Below are 26589 nucleotides of genomic sequence, written 5' to 3' on the forward strand. Positions count from 1 at the left end.
AATAGAATTCTGAGTTCCTTCTCTGTGTTATTTTGAATTACTTTGACTTTCTTCAACAGAGCTATTTTGAATTCTGTGTCTAAAGGTCACATATCTCTGTTTCTCTAGGATTGGTCCCTGGTGCCTTATTCCATTCATTTGGTAATGTCATGATTTCCTCAATGGTCTTGATGCTTCTGGATGTTCTTCAGTGTCTAGGCATTGAAGAGGTAGGTATTTATTGTAGTCTTTGCAGTCTGAGCTTATCTGTAATGGTCTTTCTTGAGAGGGTTTTCTAAGTATTCCACAGGACTTGGGTGTTGTTATCTAAGCTCTATGTGCATTAGGGGGCACTCCAAGCCCAGTAATGCTGTGGTTCTTGCAGCATCATGGAGATACTGCCTTGATGGTCTTGAATAAGATACATAAGAACTTCCTGGATTACTAGGCAGATATTCTTGTTCTTTTCCCTTTCTTTCTCAAAAACAGAGTGTTTCTCTCGTTCTCTGGTCTGAGCTGCCTGAAGCTGGGGTTAGGCTGGGGTGGCACAAGCACCCCTGTGGCCACCAACACTGGAACTGTGCTAGGTCAGACCTAAAGCCAGCAATGTGTCTCACCCAATGCCTGCTGTAACCACTACCTGGGTATGGCCTGTGTGTACTCAAGTCCCTGGGGCTCTCCAACATCACATGGTGAAACCAGTCAGTCTTGTGTCCTTACCTTCAGGGAGGTGAGTTCACCTATGCCCTGGGAGGGTCCAAAGATGTCCTCTTGGAAAAAGGGACTAGAGTCCAAAACCTTAGAAGTCTATCTGGTGGTTTCTTGTATTGTGGCTGAGCTGGCACTCAAACTACGAGAAGTAGTTTTTCATACTCTTTCCTCCCCTTTCCAGACAAAGGAGCCTCCCATTGTGGCCAACACCACAGGCTTATGAAGGAATACTGACACGCTGCCATTGATGATGTTTCCTTAAGTTTCAAGGACTTCTCAGTCAGCTGTGGTGAATGCTGTTTGGCCTGGGACATACCCTTCAGGGCACTGGTTTCTGCGTCTGGCTCAGGGTAGGTCCCAAAATGCTGTCCAATATCCTAGGCCTGGAATTGGGGATCCTAGGAATCCACTTGGTGCTCTGCTCCCCATGGTCAAGCTGGTACCTAAAGTGCAAAACAAAGTTCCCTTTGTTTTTCCCTCTGCTTTTCTCAAGTAGTGTCTCCCCATAGCCACCAGAACATGGAATATGCATGGTGAGTCTCACTTGAAACTAGCAAGTCTCAGAGTCTCACCCGAGGCCCGTGATAAACTTCCTGGGTATCACTGATTGTTATTCAGGTCCCAAGGGTTTTTCAATCAGCAGGTGTTCCTAGAAGTGAAATAGTAGGGAAGCCTACTACATTCTTTCTTGATCCATATAAGCAAAAAATTTCCAGGTTCTGTTAACAAAATTCTAACTTGATTCATAAAAACAGAATCATGACCACCCCAATCAATGTCCAGACTTAAGTCAATTTTCAAACCCAGAACCCCTTGAATGAAATGTAGGTCAGGTCTCCTTGAGGAAACACCCTGATACACTACAGATAATTTATACTGTTAATCTTTCTCCTATCCTTCCCTGAAGATATTTGTGTATTTGAGAAGGAGAAATAATCAGACTTTTCAGAGACTAGTGGACATTGACAGTGAACTGCCATTGATTCAAGGAGACCTAAACTGTCATTGTGGCTGTCCAGTTTTGTTGCAGGAAGTCAGGGACCCGGAATGGAGGGACTCGCTGGAGCCACGGCAGAGGAACATACATTGTGCAGATTTCATGGATATTTATCAGTTCCCAAATAATACTTTTATAATTTCTTATGCCTGTCTTACTTTAATCTCTTAATCCTGTTATCTTCATAAGTTGAGGATGTACGTCACCTCAGGACCACTGTGATAACTGTGTTAACTGTACTAATTGATTGTAAAACATGTGTGTTTGAAAAATATGAAATCAATGCACCCTGAAAAAGAACAGAATAACAGCAATTTTTAGGGAACAAGAGAAGACAACCATAAGGTCTGACTGCCTGTGGGGTCGGGCAAAAAGAGCCATTTTTTTTCTTTCTGCAGAGAGTCTGTAAAAGACATGTAAGTAGGAGAGATATCACTAAATTCTTTTCCTAGCAAGGGATATTAATATTAATACCCTGGGAAAGAAATGCATTCCTGTGGGGACGTCTATAAATGGCCACTGTGGGAGTGTCTGTCCTATGTGGTTGAGATAAGGACTGAGATATGCCCTGGTCTCCTGCAGTACCCTCAGGTTTACTAGGGTAGGGAAAAACTGCACCCTAGTAAATTTGTGGTCAGACCAGTTCTCTGCTCTCAAACACTGTTTTCTGTTATTTAAGAAGTTTATCAAGACAATAAGTGAACCACTGAACATAGACCCTTATTGGTAGTTCTGCTTTTGCCCTTTGCCTGGTGATCTTTGTTGGACCCTTATCAGTAGTTCTGCTTCTGCCCTTTGTCCTGTTCCCTCAGAAGCATGTGATCTTTGTTAGACCCTTATTAGTAGTTCTGCTTTTTGCCCTTTGAAGCATGTGATCTTTGTACCTACTCCCTGTTCTTACATCCCCTCCCTTTTTGAAATCCTTAAGAAAAACTTGCTGGTCTGAGACTCAGGTAGGCATCACAGTCCTACCAACATGTGATGTCACTCCCGGTGGTCCAGCTGTAAAATTCCTCTCTTTATACTGTCTCTCTTTATTTCTCAGCTGGCCGACACTTACGGAAAATAGAAAGAATCCACATTGAAATATTGGGGGTGGTTCCCCCAAATACAGTTTGAATAGGAGCTCACAGAGGTCTGGTGATTCACGGAGTTTAGTTCAGATTTGACTTACAATAAATAGGTCCAATGGTGTCCTGTATGTATCCTGTGATCATTTCCCCAGTTGCAGATGCATAATGGGGATAGACATACTTTGCAGCTGGCACAATTCCATCACAGGTTCCCCTAACCTGTGGAGTGGACACTATTGTGGTGGGAAAGGCCAAACGGAAGCTATTTGAGCTTCCTCTACACAGGAAAATGGTAAATCACAAACAATATTGCATCTATGGAGAGATTTCAGAGAGTAATACCACCACCAATGACATGGAAGATGCAGGACTGATAACTCCCCACTTACCCTTTAATTCTCTTATTTAACCTGTGCAGAAGGCAGATGGATATTGAGAAAGACAGTGGATTATCATAAGCTTAACCAAATGGTGACTCCAATTGTAACTGTGTAATTTCCAGTGTCCGAAAACCAAATAACCTAGAGTCTGATGAGCAGAGAGAAAGAGAGTAAATCCTCATTCTTCAACCTGTTTTGTCCCAGTTGAGCCCCCAGCCAGTTGGATAGTGGCCATGCACATTTGGGTAGGGTTTTCTCTCAAAGTCCACTGACTCGCATATCAATCTCCTTAGGAAACACCCTCACAGGAACACCCAGGAACAATGCTTTGCTAGCCATCTAGGCATCCCTTAATCCAATAAAGCTGACACCTAAAATTAAGCATCACAGCCAATATTACATTCCCATTTCCTGCAAAAAAAGTTAACTACTTTAAATACCTTATCTCATTATGACACTATGCACCACATGCTATCATATTAAAAGGCAATGCTACCTGATCCAAATATTTTGATTTATCAAAAGAACAATATGTTATTTTTCTTTTCCTGAGAAGACACTGAGACATTGTTAACAGCTCAAGCCTCTTGTTTGGAGTAACTTGTAAAAAGATCAAAGGATAGAGGAACATACAAAAGAAAAGCTTATACAGCTTATCTCCGACTGGTGGGAATGTAAATTAGTTCAGTCACTGTGGAAAATGTTTTGGAGATTTTTCAAAGAACTTAAAACAGAGCTACCATTTGACCCAGTAATCCCACAACTGGGTGTAACTGGGTATAAACCCTGTGATGGTTAACACTGAGTATCAACTTGATTGGATTGAAGGATGCAAAATGTTGATCCTGTTTGTGTCTGTTAGGGTGTTGCCAAATGAAATTAACATTTGAGTCAGTGGGCTGGGAAAGGCAGACCCATTCTTAGTCTGGATGGGCACAGACCCATTCTTAGTCTGGATGGGCACCATCCAATCAGCTGCTAGCACAGCCATATATAAAACAGATAGAAAAACGTGGAAAAGCTAGACTGGCTTAGCCTCCCAGCCTATATCTTTCTCTGGTGCTGGGTGCTTCCTGCCCTTGAACATCTGACTACAGATTCTTCAGCTTTGGGACTTGGACTGGCTTCCTTGCTCCTCAGCTTGCAGATGGCCTATTGTCATATCTTGTGATCATGTGTGTTAATACTACTTAATAAACTCCCCTGTACATATATATGTGTGTGTATATATGTGTGTGTGTGTGTGTGTGTGTGTGTGTGTGTGTTGTATATATGTGTTACATCTCTTAATTTTATTTGTTCTCTCCCTGTAGGGAACTATGACTAATACAGATTTTGGTACCAGGAGTGGTTTTAGAGGAACAGAATATTAAGGATGGAATTATTTAATTGGTTTGGGAGTTTCTGGAGTTGACTGCTGAATATGAATGGACCCAAACATGTTAAGGACTCTACTTATAATACTGTGGAGAATACTGATAGTCCTTGACATGAACTGTTTAGAGAGTTATGAAAAATAAATGCATTTGACACTCCTAATTCACTGCTTGTGAGAGGCAAGGGGTTTAGTGACTTTATACATACTCCCTTTGACGATATATGGACAGCCAAGAAATATAATGAAGTTGGTTGGTTGCTCCTAAGTTTGCTGGACGAAGTGATGAAAGAAAATAATGAACTCAGGGATTCTAACTCTTCGCTTCAGAAGCAGATACTGAGCCTCAAATCTGCTTAGATTGCCCTGAGTGTGAGTCTTATCTCCTGTAGAGAAAGCTGAAATTGTGGAAAAGCAGATATAGGCTCTTATCATGCTAGTGGCTGGCCTGCAATGAAAGGTGCATGCACAGCCTCACCAGGTGCCTACCGTTAAAATGAGGGCATTGATTGGAAAAGAATGGGGTTCTGCAACTTTGAATGGGGATGTGTTGGAGGACTCTGATGATGCTGGGGACACTGAGCTTGTAAACTCTGATGAACCATTTTTTAAGAAGAAACACCTTTCCATTCCCAGTACTGGCAACATTCCATACCAGATCCATGCTGCCATCAGACTTTCCACCTTAGTCTGAGGAGATAAACCCTGCACTGCCTGAGGCAAGAGTGATGGCCTCCCCTGAGGCAGTTGCCAGGCAAGATAATGTTGATTCTTCTCAGGATCCACCCCAACACCCCTGTTTGCCTCTAGGCCTATAACTAGACTGAAGTCCTGGAAGGCCCATAGAGGTGAAGTTCAGAGTGTGACCCATAAGGAAGTGCACTACACTTGAAAAGAACTGCTTGAGTTTTCTAATTTATAGAAGCAGAAATCCGAAGAACAGGTGTGGGATTGGATATTAAGGTGTGGGATAATTATGGAATGAACAGAGAGTTGGATCAGACTGAATTTATTCACTTTCGCCCACTAAGTAGGGATTCTACATTTAATGTTGCAGCTCAGGGAGTTAAAAAAGTTCTAATAGTTTATTTGCTTAGTTAGCTGAAATACAGATTAAAAGATGGCCCTGTGTGTGAGCTGGAAATGCCTGATCTCTCTGGATTTAATGTAGAATAAGGGATCCAAAGGCTTAGAGAGATTAGGATGGTGGAGTGGATTAGTCACTTCAGACATACTCATCTCAGCTGGGAGGGTCCAGAAGATATACCCTTGACCAATGCTTTGCAAAATAGATTTGTGAGGGCAGCACCTCCATCTGTGAACAGCCCTGTAATTGCTGTTCTCTGTATGTCGGATCTAACAGTGGGAACCGTGGTCACTCAACTACAAAATTTAAGTACAATGGGAATAATTGGATGCCAAGATGGCAGGGGCCAAGTGGCAGCACTCAAACGCCAAAGGCAAGGTGGGTGTAGCTACCATAATGGACAGCAGAGGCAAAGCAGCAATCAGAATAGTCTGACTTGTGCAGAACTCTGGCCATTAGCTGATTAATCATGGTGTTCCTAGAAGTAAAATTGATAGGAAGCCTACTGCATTCCTACTAAATTTATATAAGCAGAAAATTTTCAGATTGAAAAGGCAAAGATTAATTTGAATATAAAAACAGAGAATCACGGCCCTTCAATCAATTTCTTGACTTGAGCCAGTTTACAGACCCACAAAGAGGAGGAGGCCAGGTCCCCTTGAGAAAAGACCCCACTACACTGCTAACACTTTATGCTGTTAATCTTTCTCCCATCTTTCCCCTTGGAGAACTCCAGCTTTGTACCAGCATACCTGTGCACTGGCGAAAGGGAAATGATCTCAGGAGATATGTATGAGTTCAAGCTGATGAGGGGTGGACTTGTAATAGTTAATACTGATTGTCAACTTGATTGGATTGAAGGATGCAAAGTATTGATCTTGGGTGTGTCTGTGAGGGTGTTTCCAGAGGAAACTGGCATTTGAATCAGTATGGGAAAGGCAGACCCATTCTTAGACTGAGTGGGCACCATCTAATCAGCTGCCAGCACAGCCAGGTTATAAAGCAGGTAGAAAACCATGAAAAGGTGACACTGGTTTCGCCTCACAGCCTACATCTTTCTCCCATACCAGATGCTTCTGCTTTCAAACATATCCTATAATATGACATATCATATTATATGATATATATGATATACATATATCATATTATTTCTGCTCCTTTAGAGAACCCTAATACATACCCAAAAGAAAATAGATCATTCTACAAAAAAGACACATGGATCCTTAAGTTTACTACTGCATTAGTTCACAATAGCAAAGATACAGAATCAACCCAGGTGCCCATCAATGGTATATTAAATTAGGAAAATGTGGTACATATAGATTCTAGAATACTATGCAGATACAAAAAAGAATGAAATCATGTCCTTTGTGCAACATGGTTGGAGCTGGAGGCCATAACCCTAAGCAAATTAACTCAGGAACAGAAAAGTAAATACCACATGTTCTCGTTTATAAGTCAGAGCTAAACAGTGAGCACACATGGACATAAATATGACAAAAATAGATAATGTGGGCTACTAGGGGATGGACTGGGGAGAGATGGGTTTAAAAACTACATATAGGGTACTATGCTCACTTCCTGGATGATAGGATTTGTGTCCCAAACTTCAGTATCATCCAGTAATCTTATGTAATATATCTGTACATTTTCCCTGTTTCTAAAATGAAAGTTGAAAAAAATTAGAGGAAAGCTGATAAAAACTATATATCCCACATAAATAAATTGTTGAAAACATGCAAAGTCATATTAAATAATAGATATTTATCTGAAAATACAGTCATTCTGTTGCCAGATTGTCTATTATTGTAGTTTTGATTAGTATTTCTCTGATAAATAGTGATGCTGAGAAATTTTTCATATGTTCATTGGCCACTTACATGTCTTCTTTGAGAAGTGGTTGTTCGTGTCTTTGCCCACTTTGTAATGGGGTGATTTGTTTTGTGTCTGTTGGATTGTTTCTTATAGATTCTAAATATTAGACCTTTGTCAGATGACTAGTTTATGAATATGTTTTCTCATTCTGTAGTTTATCTGTTTACTGTGCTTATAGATTCTTTTGCTGTGCAGAAATTATTTAGTTTAATTAGGTCCCACATGTCAATTTTTGTTTTTGTTGTAATTACTTTTGAAGATTTAGTCACAAATTCTTTCCCAAGGCCAATATCCAGAATGGTGTTTCCTAGGATTTCTTCTAGGATTCGTATAATTTGAAGTCTTAAATGTAAATCTTTAATCTATCTTGAGTTGATTTTTGTATATGGTGAAAGATAGGGGTCCAGTTTCAATTTCCTGCACATGACTAGCCAGTTATTCCAGCATCATTTATTGAATTGGGAGTCCTTCCCCTGTTGGTTATTTTTGTTGACTTCATTAAAAATCAGATGCTGTAGGTGTGTGACTATTTCTATGTTCTATAATCTGTTCCACTGGTCTATGTGTATGTTTCTGCACCAGTACCACGCTGTTTTGGTTATTATATCCTTATAGCATAGTTTGAAGTTGAGGAACAAGATGCCTCCAGCTTTGTTCTTTATTCTTAGGATTGCTTTGGCTATTTGGGATCTTTTTTGGCTTCATGTGAATTATAGAACTGTTTTTACTAATTCTTTGAAGAATGACATTGGTAGTTTGATAGAAGTAGCATTAAATCTGTAGACTGCTTTGGGCAATATGGCCATTTTAATGACATTGATTATTTTAATCCATGAGCACAGAATGTCTTTCCATGTTTGTCCCATGTATTACTTCTTTCAGCAGTCTTTTGTAGTTAACTTTGTAAAGATATTTCACCTCCTTGGTTACATGTGTTCTTAGATATTTTATTTTTTTGTGTAGCTATTGTAAATTTGATTGCATTCTTGTTCTGGCTGTCAGCTTGAATGTTTTTGGGGTATAGAAATGCTACTGATTATTGTATATTGATTTTGTATCCTGAAACTTTACGGAACCTTATGGCAGAGTCTTTAGGGTTTTCTGAGGTATAGAATCATATCATCAGTGAAGAGAGATAGTTTGGCTTCTTCTTTTCCCAGGGATGACTTTTCTTTCTTTCTTTTGCCTGACTTCTCTGGCTAGGACTTCCAGTACTATGTTAAATAGGAGTGGTAAGAGTGGGCATCCTTGTCTTCTAGTTTGAAGGGGAACTGTTCCAGCTTTTGCCCATTCAGTATGATGGTGGCTGTGGGTTTGTCACAGATGGCTTTTAGTATTTTGAGGTGTAAAACAAAATTTATTTTGCCCAAATAATGTTTTGTTTGCTTATTAAATAGATTTATTATTAAAATAACTCTGCAAAAACATAAGGAATAACTGCTATAATTTGATTTCACTGTCATAAGTTTTGTACATGTATAAAATATTTAAAAAGTAAATTAAAAAATACAAGTGCAAAACCAATGTTCGTGTACCTTGAATAAAATTCCAAGTATCATTTTCATTCTGAGTTATTAGAGAACATTTTTTAGCAAGCAATCACAAAAATATTAAAATATTGCAAACATATCCTAATCTGCAAAAATACAAAAAAATTGATAAACATTATCATCCCTATCATATATAGTCTGTATAATGTTCATTAGAAACAATTTTAAGATCACATATAACATATGTATTTGGTGTATTTACATTATTTGAATATCTAATTACCATAGTGTGTATTTATGTAGAGCCACTAATAATCATGAAATAATAAAAATAATTGCCTTCATCTGTGAAAAAATTAATATTAATCAAATTATTTTACCAATAATATTGAACAAATATCATACAACATGAAGATACTAAGAAAATTCAGGGTATCTATTTACCAAAGGAAAAGATATTTTCAATAATAGACTACTGCTCAAAATGTGAGTCAGCAAAATATTGCTTAATTATTTTCATGTTCTCTCAAGAGATTTATGAGAGGTCTATTCTCTCTCTTCTTCACCATTCTTTTTTGTTATTTCTATGCAGAGTAATTTCAACACATCATCTCTCTGTTTCCAAAGGTTTAATATTTGCCATTTGTATCAGGAAGTTCAAATCCCTTCAGAGTTACTTCCCTGTCTACTTCTTGAGCTTCATTCTAACCCTTACGGAAGACTTTCTTCTATTCACACAAGAGATTCACTGAACAAACCACAACCTTTCACTCTTCCCTGGTATGATGCTTATTTTATTTCGTCTGGGCTTTTTTGGTGTGTGTTTATGTGAATAAGTCCCATAATCCTTGTCCCACCTCTGTCAAGTTCTTTAATAAACCTCTTCTGTTCCATCAAATTATAGGCCAAATATGAAGTATTTATTTATAAGACATATTATGTCTATGAGGTCACTCATCATATATTTTAAACAATAATGTTTAAAAGTACAATTGACAATATACTTGAATTTGTAGCCTGGCTTTGTCACTTGGGAGCTATAACAATGTGTGAAAGTTACCTTGCTCAAGTTACTTAAGCTCTCTGAGATGCAGGATGTTGAGTGAATAGTACTAAACTTATAGGATTATTGGAAGAGATCATATGATGTACTTCAATTGCAGACTTCAGTTCCTTGAGCAGTATAAATATGTAAAAAATGCTAGATTACATGATAAACTGCACTATACTTCATTCCAACATAAAATAAATCCAATATTTTTTCAGATAACATTCACTTTTTAAATTGATGCATAATAATTGCACATATTTAAGAGGTACAATATGATGGTTTGGTATCTGTACACACTAGGTAATGATCAAACCATGATAATCAGCATATCCATCGCTTTAAACATTTATCATTTCTTCACAGTGAGAACATGTCAAATCCTCTCAACTGGCTATTTGAAATGTAAAATGCATTATTGTTAGCAATAGTCATGCTACTGTGAAATGGAGTACCAGAACGTACTCTTCCTATATAATATAATATCGTACCTATTGACTAACATCTCCCATGTTCCTCTCCCCGCATTCTTCTCTGGTAATCACTTCAGTATTTTATTCTACACTTGTATGAAATCTCAGATTCCACATATAAGCGATATTATGCAATATTTATCTTTATGTATCTGGCTTATTTCACGTAACATAATATCCTCCAGACTTACCCATTTTGTCACAAGTGATAAGATTTCATCCTTTGTATGGCTGAATAGCATTCCATTGTCTTCCCCATATATATAGCATTTTCTTTATCCATTCATTCCTTGATGGGCACTTAGGTTGATTCCATATCCTGGCTATTGCAGATGTCTTTTTAACATAGTGATTTCATTTCTTTTGGCTATATATCCAGTGGTGAGAAATTGCTGGATAATGTAGTCTTTTTTTTTAAAACCATGATTTGATTATTTCATAATGTGTACAGGTATTTATTTTTAGTTTTTCTGGGAACCTCCATTCTGTGTTTATAATGGATATACTAATTTACGTTCCCACCAATAGTATGTAAGAGTTCACCCTTCTGCATATCCTCAGCAGCATGTGTTATGTTTTGTCTTTTTGATAAAAGCCATCCTATCAAGGGTGAGGTGAAAACTCATTGTGGTTTCAATTTGCATTTCCCTGATGATTAGTGATGTTGAGCATTTTTTTCCTATATCTACTGGATATTTGTATGTCTTCTTAGAAGAAAAGTCTATTTAAGTTACTTGCCCATTTCTTAATTGGGTTATTTATATTTTTGCTATTGAGTTGTTTATTTTAAATTCTGAATATTAACCCCTTGTCAGATGTATAGCTTGCAAATACTTTTTCCTATTCTGTCTTTTCACTTAATTGACTGTTTCTTTTGCTATACAGAAGCTTTTTGGTTTGCTGTATTCCCATTTGTTTATTTTTGCTTTTGTTGCTTATGCTTTTGAAGTCTTGTCCAAAAAATCCTTGCTCTGATTTATATCATGTAGTATGTCCCCTGTGTTTTCTTCTAATAGTTTCACAATTTCAGATCTTACATTTAAGCCTATAATACATTTTGAGTTGACTTTTTATGTGGTGGGTGATAAGGGTTCAGTTTTATTTTGTTTTCTGCATGTAGATATCAAGTTTTTCCATAGCTCTTTACTTAAGTATTCATTTTGTATTCTTGGCATCTTTGTCAAATAGAGTTGGCTGTTAGCTTAAAAAATATCGCCTTTATATATGCAAATTCATTTCTGGGCTCTCTGTTTTGTTCCATTGGTCTATTTGTCTGTTTGTATGTCAATACTCTTCTGTTTTGCTACTACAGGCTCACAGTGTAGATTAAAATTAGATAGTGTAATGACTTGAACTTTGTTCTTTTTGTTTAAGATTGCTTTGGCTATTCATAGTCTTTTGTGGTTCCATACAAATTTTAAAATTGCTTTTTCTTTTTCTGTGAAGAATGACACTGGAAAATTGATAGAGATTGCATTGAATCTGTAGATTGTTTTGGGTAGTAGAGATGCATTGCATCTATGCTCACTGAGAATATTGGCCTAGAATTTTCCTTTTTGGCCTATAATTTTTTTGGGGGGGCTATAATTTTCTTTTGCTGTTGTTGTGCCATTGTCTGGCTTTGGCATGAGGGTAATACTGGCCTCACACAATGAGTTTTGAAGGATTCTCCTATTTTCAATTTATTGGAATATTTTTTGAAGAAATGATATTCATTTTTTCTTAAATGTTCTGTAGACTTCAGCAGTTAAACTAACAGTCCTAGACTATTTTTACGGGATACTTTCTATTATTTCTTCAATTCGGTTACTCATTATTGGTCAGTCCAGATTTTCTGTTTTTTTGGGTTTTTTTTATTGATTTAATCCTAGTAGGTTGTATGCATCTAGGAATTTGTACTTATTTTGATTAGTCTTTCACTAGTTGCTCTTTGACTCACACTTCATAGAACTGTGTTACTCTGTATACATGAGTAATGTTTCAAACTGGAATTTTATTTTTAACATAAAGATGACTAATATAGGAATAAATTTTTCAGAAGAAAGAGCTATAAAAAGTGTTTAGACACTTGGAATTTATATCTTTTGAAAAATATAAATGTGTTAAATGTTATACTAACAAACACGCTATTAAAACATGTTTAGGCCAGGCATTGTGGCTCATGCCTGCAATCCTAGCTCTTTGGGAGGCTAAGGTGGATCATTGGAGCCCAGGAGTTTGAGACCAACCTGGGCAACATGACAAAACCCCATCTCTACAAAAATATACAAAATTAGCCAGGTGTGATAGTGTGCACCTGTAGTTTAAACTCCTTGGGAGGCTGAGGTCCAAGCTATTGGGAGGTCAAGGCTGCAGTGAGCTGAGATTGCACCACTGGACTCCAGCCTGGGTGACAGAGGAAGACCTTGTCTCATAAAATAGTTTAATATTCCTTCTAATAATTCATTTAATCTTTTTATTTGCTATTATATAGCATTTTGTACCTAGGTTTGAGAGGTAAGGTCTTAGGAGTGCAATCAAGAGATTTGTACGTAGAGTTAACTCTAGTTAAACATTATGTACGTCACTACCTGAAAACTTTAATAGCAACTACATTTGAGGCCTCCGGTCATATTTATTGCTATTAATATTTTGTTTAGTGTGTGTAGTTTAAAACTATATGTTTTATTATAGCAAGGGTAACATGTCAACTAGTCCCATTGTTTGAAATTGAGAATAACATTGTTTTATTGATATGAATTGTTCTTTTCAGTTTTGTAAATGTATAAAAGTTGGATATTTAAAGTATTACAGAAGGATTACCTCTAAGAAACAAAAAATGTTAAACAGAAGCAGCAACATGACTGTGTATAATGGATATTAATCGGACCTTCTAAGCAAGAGTTCCAAGTAACTTCACTGGTCTAGCCAAAAAAAAAAAAAAAAAAAAAAAAAAAAAGCCCTATTCTCAGGTAACACTTTTTAAGAGTGTTTTATATACTTCAATAATATTGGTTCTTATTATATGTATTGTAAGTATAAATTTGCATATCTCTCTTCTTTTACATTGTAGAAAATGTATATGTGTAGAATATATAAATTTTTGCTTTAACTCTCACTTGCAATTTTATGTCTTAAAGTTTTATAGAAAAATGTATAATGCATCATGATATTCAAGAATCAAATATTTGGTATCATACCTCACCCCAGTCTGCTCATATTCATTTATAACTTACTTTCAAAATAGAAGACTGTGAAAAATCCACTAGCTTGCAACCCTCCATATTATCCATGAATCATTTATATAAAAGCTTTACTAATTCTAGTTTATTCCTAGTTATAGTGTTTGCAGACTGTTAAAATGGCACTGAGATCTTAGGAGTAATACAATTGGATCCAGAGACAAACATAACAAAAAATGTATTATTTGTTACTTTAAACTTTTTCAGTTTGCTGAAGTTATTCATTATTAACTCAAGTAATTGATGTAAAAATACTTTGTATTAATCTTAAATTTTACATGTGAAATGATAGTCTTGAAAATATAAATAAATGCCAACTTTTATGACTAAATATTTTATTTTCTATACATCTTTCCAATGGCAAAACTAAATTTAAAAAACAAACTCCTTTTTCTCCAAGACTGCTGACTAGCCACAGGCAAGTGGCACATCTCACACTGAGGGACAGAGACATTGTGCAGACTGGCACACTTCTAGCAGATCTTGAGAGGCAAGGCACTGAGAGCACAGAGGAAAGACACAGAGGTTGGGCTAAAGAGGGAGAAAGTTGGGAACCCGACATGGGGCTACCATACACCGGGATTTGTTCCTGGCACCCAACTACTACTGCGGAGGTGATGAATTGAACAGGCAAAGAGCAACCTGTTGTCACAGGCCTTTGGATTCCTGGCAGGAAGAGACCTCTCGACTACCACAGACACTTGAGTTGGTAAGGAAAGCTGCTTAGAGAAGAGGTAGAGGCAGAATTCCAGCCTGGGCAGAACCCAGAAGGTTTGGCACAGGAGTGTCTATAGTGGAGCATGGCCAGGGATATCCATCCCCTAGGCTCAACTTGCTCCCAGAAAAGACTTTAGTTCTAGGGAACTGCTGAACATGAACTTTGCATGGCAGTCTTGCTCATGACATGGGGCCAGTCCAACCTGAGCACTTCTTGGTCTGTTGGCCCCCCCTGAGCCCCAGCCTGGTTGTGCCTGTCAGCAGTGCAGCTGTCAGGTACCTCCTGGGAGTCTGCACCATAGCTCCTGCACTGCTTGACCATGTCTGACCAGCAGAGTGCTCCAGCAGAGCACCACACAGACATGCACTAGCTTGTTCATGCCCTCCCCCTACCCCGAGTCTCCCCTATGCCATTTTGTCTGCAGGCACTCACCCACAGTCACGCCCCTCACACTGCTCTGTCAGTGCATTTGCATGGGCAGACCTATCCTTCCCTTCCCAGCCACTGCTGCCAGCAAGAGTGCACTCTACCCCCAGCCCCACACCACTGTTTCCCTCTGAATATTAGCAGGCACAAATTCCACCAGCCCCACTGGCCACAGTGTCCCATTCCCACCAGTGCCCCACCCCCATGCTAACATCACCTTGGGTGTGAACCCATGCACAGTTGTCAGCATGGTCCCCTTCCCTCAAGCCATACTGCCACCACCACTGCTCTGAATGCGTGCCTACAGGCTAGCATCCCACCACAGCCAACGAATGTGAAGCTTGCCACGCTGCTGCTACTTCTGCTGCTGCTGGCACAGGCAAACCAAGATGGATCCCTTTGTCACTGCCCTAGGAAGTGCTTTGGCTGGCACCACTCTTTGGAATGTTGTGATCAGCTGCCCAGGAGAAACTTGGCTTCTCCAGCGTAGCAGGTTCCTAAACTGTAGGGGCCAGAGATCAAAGCCAAGGCCTGATACTACTCCACCAGAATTAGACCACACAGTGTAGAAGTCTGAATTCTGACCCCCTAAAATCATTCAGTAATGAAGGGCCAGTTGCTTGAACCCACCTTATACCTCAATCAAACCCCTAAGGTAATCAAATAGGATTAAAAAAGATCCAAAGCACAGCAAGTTCAAAGACTGAAGGAACAACAGCTCACAAAGACAAAAAATGACAAGCACAAGAACTATGACAACTCAAAAAGCCAAATTGTCTTCTTTCCTCCAAATTACTGTGCTAGTTATCCAGCAAGGAGAGATGAGATGAACTGGACTGAGATGGCTGAACTGACAGAAATATAATTCAGAACATAGATAGGAAACATCATCATGATTCAAGAGAATGTTGAAACCCAATCCAAAGAAAACTAAGAATTACAATAAAATGATATAGAAGCTGTCAGACAATATAGGCAATATAGAAAAGAATGTAACTGACCTGATAGAACTGAAAAACACTTCACAAGAATTTCATAATGCAATCACAAGTATTAACAGCAGAATAGAACAAATTGAGGAAATAATCTCAGAGCTTGAAGACTGGTTTTCCAAAACAAGACAGTCAAAAAAAAAAAAAAAAAAAAAAAGGACAAAAGAAACCTCCAAGAAATATAGGATTATATAAAAATACAAAATCTATGGCTCATTGGTGTCCCTGAAAGAGATGGAGAGAATGAAAGCAAGTTGCAAAACGTATTTCAAGATACCATCCCTGAGAAATTTCCCAACCTAACTAGAGAGGCCAACGTTCAAATTCAGGAAATGTTGAGAACCCCCACAAAATAATCCACAAGTTCATACCCAAGACACAAAATCATCAGATTCTCCAAGGACAAAATGAAAGAAAAATATTAAAGCAACTAGAGAAAGGACTGGTTATCTACAAAGGGAAGTCCATCAGACTAACAGTGGACTGCTTAGCAGAAACCATACAAACCAGAAGAAATTAACATTCAACATTCTTAAAAACAAGCAATTCCACTTAAAAGTTCTATATCTGGCCAAAGTAAGCTTCATAAGCAAAGGAGAAATAAAATTCTTTTCAGTCAAATAAATGCTGATGGAATCTGTTACCACCAGACCTACTTAACAAGAGCTCCTGAAAGAAGCACTAAAAAATGGAAAGGAAAGACCATTACCAGCCTCCACAAAAACACAATTAAATACTCAGACCAGTGAGACTATAAAGCAATCACACAAATAAGTCACTATAATAAACAGCTAACAATACAATGACAGGATAAAATCCACACATATCGACACTAAACTTGAATGTAAATAGGCTAAATGCCCCCAATTAAAAGGCATAGAGTGACAAGCTAGATAAAGAAGCAAGGCCCAATGGTACGCTGTCTTCAAGAGACCCATCTCCCATGCAATGACACCCGTAGGCTCAAAACAAAGGGATGAAGAAAACACTACCAAGCAAATGGAAAACTGAAAAAAACACAGGTTGCAATCCTAATTTCAGACAAAAGACATTAAACCAAAAAAGATCAAAAAAAAGACACAGAAGGGCACTACATACTGGTAAAGGGTTTGATTCAGCAAGAAAACCTAAATATCCTAAATATATATGCACCCAACACAGGAGCACTCAGATTTATGAAGCAGGTTCCTAGACACCTTAAAGAAACTTAGACTCCCACACGATCATAGTGGGAAACTTTAACACCCCATTAACGTTACTAGCCAGATCATCAAGGAAGAAAATTAACAAAGATATCCAGGACCTGAATTCAATACTGGACCAAATGGATCTGATAGACATCTACAGAACTGTTCACCCAAAACAGCAGCATATACATCCTTCTTATCTGCATACGGCATACATTCTAAAATTGACCACACAGTGGGACATGAGATAATGAAATTAAAGCATAAATCAAGAAGACTGAAATTATTGAAAACAAAGATAAAACCTACCAGAATCTTTGGGTCATAGCTAAGGCAGTATTAACAGGGAAATTTTTAGCACTACACAGCCACATGAAAAAGTTAAAAAGATCTGTTTAACAACCTAACATCACAACTAAAAGAACTAAGGAAGCAAGATCAAACCAACCCCAGAGCTAGCAGAAGGTAAGAAATAACCAAAATCAGAACTGAACTGAAGGAGATACACACACAAAAAAAAAAAAAAAAAAAAAAATTCAGAAGATCAACAAATCCAGGAGCTGATTTTTTGGAAAAAAAAAAAGAAAATACAGGATAGATAGACTGCTAGTCAGACTAAAAAAGAAGAAGAAAAAAAAAAAGACCCAAATAAACACAATCAGAAACAACAAAGAAGATGCTACAACTGACCCCACAGAAATACCAATAATGATCAGAGACAATTATGAACACCTCTATGCATACAAACTAGAAAATCTAGAAAAGATGAACAAATTCCTGGATACATATACCTTCCCAAGATGGAACCAGGAAGAAATGTGAATCCCCAAACAAACCAATAATGAACTCGAAAACTGAATCAGTAATAAACAGCCTAACAACCAAAAAAGCCCTGGAGCAGATGCAATCACAGCCAAATTCTACCATATGTACAAAGATGAGCCGGTAATAATCCTACTGAAAATATTCCAAAAAATTGAGGAGGAGGGAATCCTTGCCATCACATTCTATGAGCCCAGCATCATCCCGATACCAAAACCTGGTAGAGACACAACAACAACTACTACTTTAGGCCAATATCCTTGATGAACATTGATACAAAAATCCTCAACAAAATACTAGCAAACGAAATCCAGCAGCACATCAAAAAGCTAATCTCCACAATCAGATAGGCTTTATTTCTGGGATGCAAGGTTAGTTTAACATAGACAAATAAATAAATGTGACTCATCACATAAACATAAGAAAAGACAAAAACCACATGATCATCACAATAGATACAGAAAAGGCCTTTGATAAAATTCAACATTCCTTCATGTTGAAAACTCTTAACAAACTAGGTAGTGAATAAATACACCTCAAAGTACTAAGAGCCATCTATGATAAACTCCCTGCTAACATTATATGGAATAAGTTAAAGCATTCCCCTTGAAAATGTGTACAAGACAAGGATGCCTTTTATCATCCCTTTTATTCAACATAGTATTGGAAGTACTGGTCAGAGCAATCAGGCAAAAGGAAAAAGTGAAGGGCATCCAAATAGGAAGAGAGAAAGTCAAACCATCCCTGTTTCCAGATAGCATGATTCTATATCTAGAAAGCCCCAGAGTCTTGGCCCTAAAGCTCCTTAACCTGATAGACAACTTCAGCAAATTTAGGATACAAAATCAATGTACAGAAATCACCAGCATTCCTTTACATCAACAACAGACAAGCCAAGAGCCAAATTAGCAATGCAATCCTAGGTCAAAATTGCCACAAAAACAATAAAATACCTAGGAATACAACTAACAATGGAGGTGAAAGATCCCTACAAAGAGAATTATAAAACACTACTGAGAGAAATCAACAATCAATTGGAAAAAACATTACATGCTCATTGAAGAATCAATATCATTAAAATAGCCATATTGCACACAGCAATTTACAGATTCAATGCTATCTGTACCAGACTACCAACAACATTCTTCACAGAGCTAGAAAAAAACTATTTTGAAATTTATATAGAACCAAATAGCAGCCCAAAGCACCAAAGCAATTCTAAGCAAAAATAACAAAACTGGAGGCATGATGCTTCCCAACTTCAAACTATATTACAGGGCTACAGTAAACATAATAGCATACTACTGGTACAAAAACAGACACATAGTCCAATAGAACAGAATAGAGTGTCCACAAATAAAGGTGCATGTCGGCAACCATTTTATTTTTTTATAAAGTTGACAAAAACAAGCAATTGGGAAATACTCTCTATTCAATAAATGATGCTGGGATGACTGGCTAGCCCTATGCAGAAGATTGAAACTGAACTCCTTCCTTTTACCATATGTTAAAATCAACTTAAGATGGAGACTGAAATGTAAAACCCACAACTATAAAAACCCTGGAAGACAACCTAGGTAATAGCATTCTTGATATAGACATGGGCAAAGATTTCATGATGAATACACCAAAATCAACTGCAACAAAAGCGAAAGCAGACAAATGGGATCTAATTAATCTAAAGAACTTCTGAAAATAAAAGGAAGCTATCAACAAAGTAAGCAGACAACCTTCCTAATGGGGGAAAAGTTTTGCAAATTTTGTGTCTGCCAAAGCTCTAATATCCAGCATCTACAAGGAACTTAAGCAAATGTACAAGAAATACTAAAGAACTTCGTTAAAAAGTGGGCAAAAGACATGAACAGACACTTTCAGAAGACATACATGTGGCCAAAAAGCAAATGATAAAAGCTCAATATCACTGATCATTAGAGAAATGCAAATCAAAACCACAATGAAATATCACCTCACATCAGTCAGAATGGTTACTTTTAAAAAGTCAGAAAAATAACAGACGCTGTCAAGGTGGCAGAGAAAAAGAACACTTATACACTGTTGGTGAGAGTGTAAATTAGTTCAATGATTGTGGAAAGCAGTTTGACAATTCCTCAAATAGTTTGAAATATAACTACCATTCAACCCAACAATCCCCTTATTGGGCATATGACCAAAGGATTATAAACCATTCTATCAGAAAGACACATGCACATGCATGTTCATTGTAGTATTATTCACAACAGAAAAGTTATGGAATCAACCTAAATGCCCATCAATGTAGACTGGATAAAGAAAATATGGTATGCATACATCATGGAATACAACGCAGCCATAAAAAACAATGGGATCATGACCTTTGTGGGAACATGAGTGTAGCTGGAGGGCATTATCCTTAGCAAACTAATGCAGGAAAAGAAAACCAAATACCAAATATTCTCACATGTAAGTGGGAGATAAATGATGTATGGCCACAGAGAGGGGAATGACAAACAATGGGGCCTATCAGAGGGTGCAATGAGGGAGAGGCTCAGAAAAAATTACTATTGGATACGAAGCTTAGTACCTGGGTGACAAAATAATCTATACATCAAACTCCTGTGACACAAGTTTACCTATGTAAACAAAGACACATGTACTTCTGCATCGAAAACAACAAACAAATGAAACAAAGGGCTTGGTGCTTACTCAAAATTTCTGCTATGAACACTGTAACTGTGAAATAGCTTATTATATTAACTGCCTTTAATATCAAGTGTCCATAAAACGATAACTTATGAAAGATAAGTCTTAGTCTCTTGGTAATAATTTTTAATGTGGAATGTAGTAAAGTGGGAGAATTTTGCTCATATTGATATTTATCCTAAGTGACACTGAAGCTACATTTTTAAAAGATTTATTTAAGCAAAAATGTAATTGCAGTAGGACGTTTAGCTCTTTTTAGTGTCCCCCTGTACCTTGGGGTCAGAAAATTAAAAAAAAAAATGGAGTTTCCAATATTTAATCTTTTATTACACCATATGTGGTGCTGGGAAATAGTATAGTTGGCATCACTCACTAAAGTTTATTACAGGAGATTACTAAAATAGACAGACACATCTATTATTTTCTGAAGTAATGAATTACATTTTTTTTTTTTTTTTTTTTTTTTTTTTTTTTTTTTTTTTTGTTGAGACAGAGTCTTGCTCTGTTGCCCAGGCTGGAGGGCAGTGGCATGATCTCGGCTCACTGCAGCTCCGCCTCCCGGGTTCACACCACTCTCCTGCCTCAGCCTCCCAAGTAGCTGGGACTACAGGTGCTTGCTACCATACCCGGCTAATTTTTTCTTTTTTGGTATTTTTAGTAGAGACAGGGTTTCACGGTGTTAGCCAGAATGGTCTCAATCTCCTGACCTCGTGATCTGCCCGCCTCGGCCTCCCAAAGTGCTGGGATTACAGGCACCCTGCCTGAACGACTTGTTTATAAGAACTGCAGTAATGATGCTGTCTTTCTTGAAATTGGATAATTCTCTATTTCAACATAGCTATTTATTTTCAGCAAAAGCATGAATGTCCAGTCATTTTTTCAGAGGTGAGAAATCTGAGAAGCAACTAACAAAATATAATGTGTGGATAGATACAGATGAAATAGGAAACTGTTGGCATGGAACAAAGTATAATTTCATTTTTCTGCATATATGTATTACTCTTGAACATTTAGAAAATTAGGCTTTTTAGGAATTCAAATTACTTAAAACAAGTCATCAGATTTTTATAATGTTGTAAAATTATTTTACTTTTGAATTTTTTTAAATAATGAAATGGAGCTTTCATGCAAATTCAAGAAAGTTCAGAATAACAGAAGCCCAATATATGTGTATTATCATATATTTATATTCTTCATCCGTTTCTGGATATGATCTAGGAAAAACCAAACATACTTTTTTTTTATGAATTTAGCAATGTTCATAACATAATTAATTTTACTAATCATAGTAAAAGGATGAACACAAGCGCATATAAATGTGTATTTCAATTAAAGTGTATTCTCTGACATGTGGCTTCAGGAGGGTATATAATGAACAAAATGGGAACAGGAGAAATAAAACAATACACGAATTATACGAGTTCTAAGCATATTTAGGGATTGTGTGGTTAGCTTTAAATCCTATTTCTTCTTAAAGTATCAGCAAAGTAGATCATAATCAAAATAAAGTCCTAATTCAGTTCTGGATAAAGATGTTCACATCTATATCCAGAGTGCCTGCAGATCAAGAATCCAGGCATAGCTACTGAGTCTTCGGTTAAGGGTCTCACAAAGCTACAGTTAAAGTGTCAGTCATATTTCCTCCTCTTCCAAAGGATTACCTATGGAATTACCTGCTTCTAACCTCATTCAGGTTGTGGACACAATTCATTTCCTGTGGTTGTAAGAAAAAGGTCCCCAATTCTGTGCTGACTATAAGCTGGAGGCTGCCTTCAACTCCTAGAGGCAATTGGCTTCCAGATCCTTGTGTAAATTTCTTCAATGTAGTTCCTTAGTGCACTAAACCTGCAAGAAAACTCTAGCTCTAATCTGCTGGAGTCTTTTTTAACTTAACACACTCCAGGCATAACATCTCATTACCTTTGCTATATAGCATGATCTAATAAAAACTCATAAGGAAAGTATCATTTTATCACTTTTTCCATATTCTATTGGTGAGAACAAGCCATAGATCCTGTGAAAACATAAAGAGACAGCAATACTCAGCAGTGTGAACATCAGGAGGCCAGAAATTATTGAGGGGTAACCTTAGTGTCTGCCACACACTCCGTAGACAAACTGCTAGAAAGTAAGGATAAGGAGAAAATCTTTGCAAAACTTTGCAAGCTGACCAATGGCTGAAGATGGCCATTATCGAAAATTAAATTATAAAAATTACAATTAAGTAATTTACATTAAAATAAAACTAATACTTAAAAAGAATTACTTTACAATTACTCTACTATATTGTACTATTTTCTATGTTCTTGAGGATATTTACTTTTTTGTGTGTGCGGAACTACTTTATAATGGTATGCTACTCCACCTTTCCTCCTAATTCTGCATTCAATGACTTTATGTTATTATGTTGAAATCAACCATAGTAAAAATGTTTACACTCCAGAAATGAGCAGGTGTTACAACTGAGAATCAGAGTTATTTTTGTTGTTGTTGTTGAAAAACAATTGGTATGCATTTACCAGCATGTCCCTAATTACAGGTAGAGTGAATTTAAGACTTGTGAGATTATGCTTACATAGCATTTTTGCATTTTAAAATGAAATTTATAAACACATACATAATTGGAAGTAGAATTTTTTGCATTATACTTTTTGATGAAGTTGTTCTTTTTTTTTTTTCTTTTTTTTTTGAGACGAAATCTCACTCTGTTGCCCAGGCTGGAGGCAGGGGCGTGACCTCAGCTCACTGCAACCTCCACCTCCCAGGTTCAAGCGATTCTCCTGCCCCAGGCTCCCGAGTAGCTGGGATTACAGGCAGATGCCACCATGACTGCCTAATTTTTGTATTTTTAGTAGAGATGGGGTTTCACCATGTTGGTCACGCTGGTCTCTATCTCCTGATCTCGTGATCCGCCTGCCTCAGCCTCCCAAAGTGCTGGGTTTACAGGCAAAGTTGTTCTTTTACAAGAGAAGATTTTCCCACATTCTTTTCAACCAAACTTATTGCCTAATCGATTGTTGCCTCATGTCTCCTAGATCTTCTTACCTTTTCTTCTCGCAATGTTGTGCTGAAGTCACAGGAAAAGTACATTAATTAATGCCTATTGCATTCATTAAAATGTGTTCACTTTTTTGAGTTGGGGCAACAAATATATTTGAGATCTCTCTCAGAAAATGCAAAAACAGAATTACAAACACGTCTCCTTTTAGATACATACTCATCTTTAAGTACAAAATAAATAAAGCAAATCACTTGAATTGAAAAGTATTTCGTTTATTTGGATTCCAGGTGAAATACATTACTCTTTATTAACAGTAAGATGGATTGACAACCTGGTTAACTGAGGTCTGATCAGCTTGCCAGTGAGTTTTGAATCAAAGGTATCATTTAATATTTAGTGTGATTTTATTCTGAACTGTGTCAACAGCAGCACATCGTGGTTCTGTCTTTTATATTAAATATAGATATAGTCTCTTCTTGTCATTTTTAAATCTACCTAACATTATCAAAAGTATCTTTCTCAGGGTTATAATTTTAGGAACAGTTTATTGATAATCAAGAAACATTAAAAACAAATCTATGTAGGCTATAGAGATTCAAATTATACTTATCTTTGTAGACACTACAAAAACAATGAGATTTAAGATAAACATACTGCTTGATTTATTAGTGTTATACTTTTCTATTTGAAGCCAAATGTTTGTGTTCCACAATATTAATTTAAAAAACCTCTGTGTAGTTTCTAATTTTTAACCCCCCCCATAGTATTTCATAATTAAAAGCTAAAATGCATTTCTGGAAAGGGAGTTAGGAATGTCAGTTTTAGCCAATTTATTTGGTTCTATCCAATGAAAAGTTGGCGTATAAAACGTTACAAAATGTATAAAATTTCTAGGTTCTTAATCATTCATTCTATCTCATAAATCCCATTTGTCAGCTTGGTTTTAATACTCTGAGTTACTTTGGAAGCCACACACTGAAGAAGTCAACGCTTCCATCAACCTGTTGCTGAATGGTTTTACAAAACAGCATACCCCTGTGGTGCTGGTTCGATTTATTTGAAAATTAAATGTTTACTATGTTAAGTGTAGCTGCAAAAAAAAGATCATAAATTTCACAATGGACTTCTTTGTTTTATTTGGAAATCTTCATCCTGAAGAATGAAGTCCCTTTCTCATCAAGAACAGCCACCTTAAAATCAATTTCCCACAGAACCAGTAGTTTATCTTTATCTCAAAGGAAAGGTATTACTCAATCTCAGCTCATACTCAGTGTCTTAAATTCAGAATACACTGTAGTCCATGAGGAGAGGACACAGAAACTCTTCACTTGGAATTCTCCCAGACCATGCCTCATGTGTCTCTTCATTTCATATGTCTCCCAATCTGTATCCTTTATAATAAAACTGTAATCATAAGTATAGCAGATTCCTAATCTGGTTTCTTTCTAGAAACTATCCAGCTTCATGGGGTCATGAGAACTCCTTGGATTTGTGGCCAGTTGATCAGAAGTTCAGGTGGCCTGGGGAACCCAAATTTGTGGCTGTCATCTGAAGTGTGGGCAGTCTTTAACTTATGGGTTTGGAACTAACTCTAGATGGGGGGAGTAAGAATTATTTTCAGTATTGCAGCTTCAAAATATTAGGAAGCCTAAGCCCATAATATTGAAATATAAAAATAAAAATTGGAAATATAAAATAAGCTCTATGTGATAAATTGTCAGGAAAAATAAGTTTCTGATAAAATAAGAAGCAAAAAAATGATTCATTTTAAGATTCATTTGGGGTATCTTGTGTTATAAAAATGAAAACATTTTTCCTTCTTTCTCAATATCCTGAGATTACATATATATATAAATATATATATATATATAAATATATATATATATAAATATATATATATATATATAAATATATATATATATATAAATATATATATATATATATATTTGAGATGGAGTCTGGCTCTGTCGCCCAGGCTGGAGTGCAGTGGCCAGATCTCAGCTCACTGCAAGCTCTGCCTCCTGGGTTCACGCTATTCTCCTGCCTCAGCCTCCCGAGTAGCTGGGACTACAGGCGCCCGCCACCTTGCCCGGCTAGTTTTTTGTATTTTTTAGTAGAGACGGGGTTTCCCTGTGTTAGCAAGGATGGTCTTGATCTCCTGACCTCGTGATCCGCCCGTCTCGGCCGCCCAAAGTGCTGGGATTACAGGCTTGAGCCACCGCACCCGGCCCTGAGATTATTTTTTTGAAGAATTTAGGTGTATCAAGTCTTCATACCATTACGAAAACAAAATGTGAGCCATCTGAAGCTTCAGTTAATAGTTAACTTGGATAGGAAATGCCAGAAAGTTTTTCTCCCTTTTCAAATCAGTTTGATCCTTTCTCAAACTGAGATTTCAACTTACTTGTTAAAAATCTCAGACTGTTTCCATATTGCCTCAAGGACCAAAGGCAGAGGAGCATTCAGTGTAGACTAAAATTTACTTAGGTCATACCCCTGTTCTCTTCTCAGGGATTCTGTATAGATTCCCAGTTACTCCCTAACAAAATTTTACCTGTTCATTGTTACCGTTTTCCTTTTATATAATTCAGGAAATGTTGCTTTTGCTCTTTTAAAATAGAATGACTCAGGGATATTTTACTAATTATTTCCATGGGTAATATATGTTAGTTCACAAAATATCTCATTTTAATCTTTTTCTATAATTGCAAGTATTTTAAAGAAAGCAATCATTGTATATTTAATGTATAGCACAATGTAAAAAATAGATAAAAGTTGATCAAGTGAAGAAAGAATGAGACAGTTATGTATTTACAAATGCATCATTATTCCAAAGAGCATGGTATACATGTTAAATGTCAGACAAAAGAATGTTTAAAACACAGGCTACAAGCATTTTTCATTCTTGCCCTTTTATCTTTTACCACCTCAAAATTTATGACAGAATAAAATAAACATTAAGCTTCCTTATGTATTTTTTCTAAATGAATCTTTTTTTTTCTTTTTTGCTTGCCCAGCATTAAAGAATGTTTGTATAATCCAATGTAAAGGACAT

This window comes from Rhinopithecus roxellana, chromosome 2, assembly GCF_007565055.1.
Source record: "Rhinopithecus roxellana isolate Shanxi Qingling chromosome 2, ASM756505v1, whole genome shotgun sequence".
Taxonomy (NCBI): Eukaryota; Metazoa; Chordata; class Mammalia; order Primates; family Cercopithecidae; genus Rhinopithecus; species Rhinopithecus roxellana.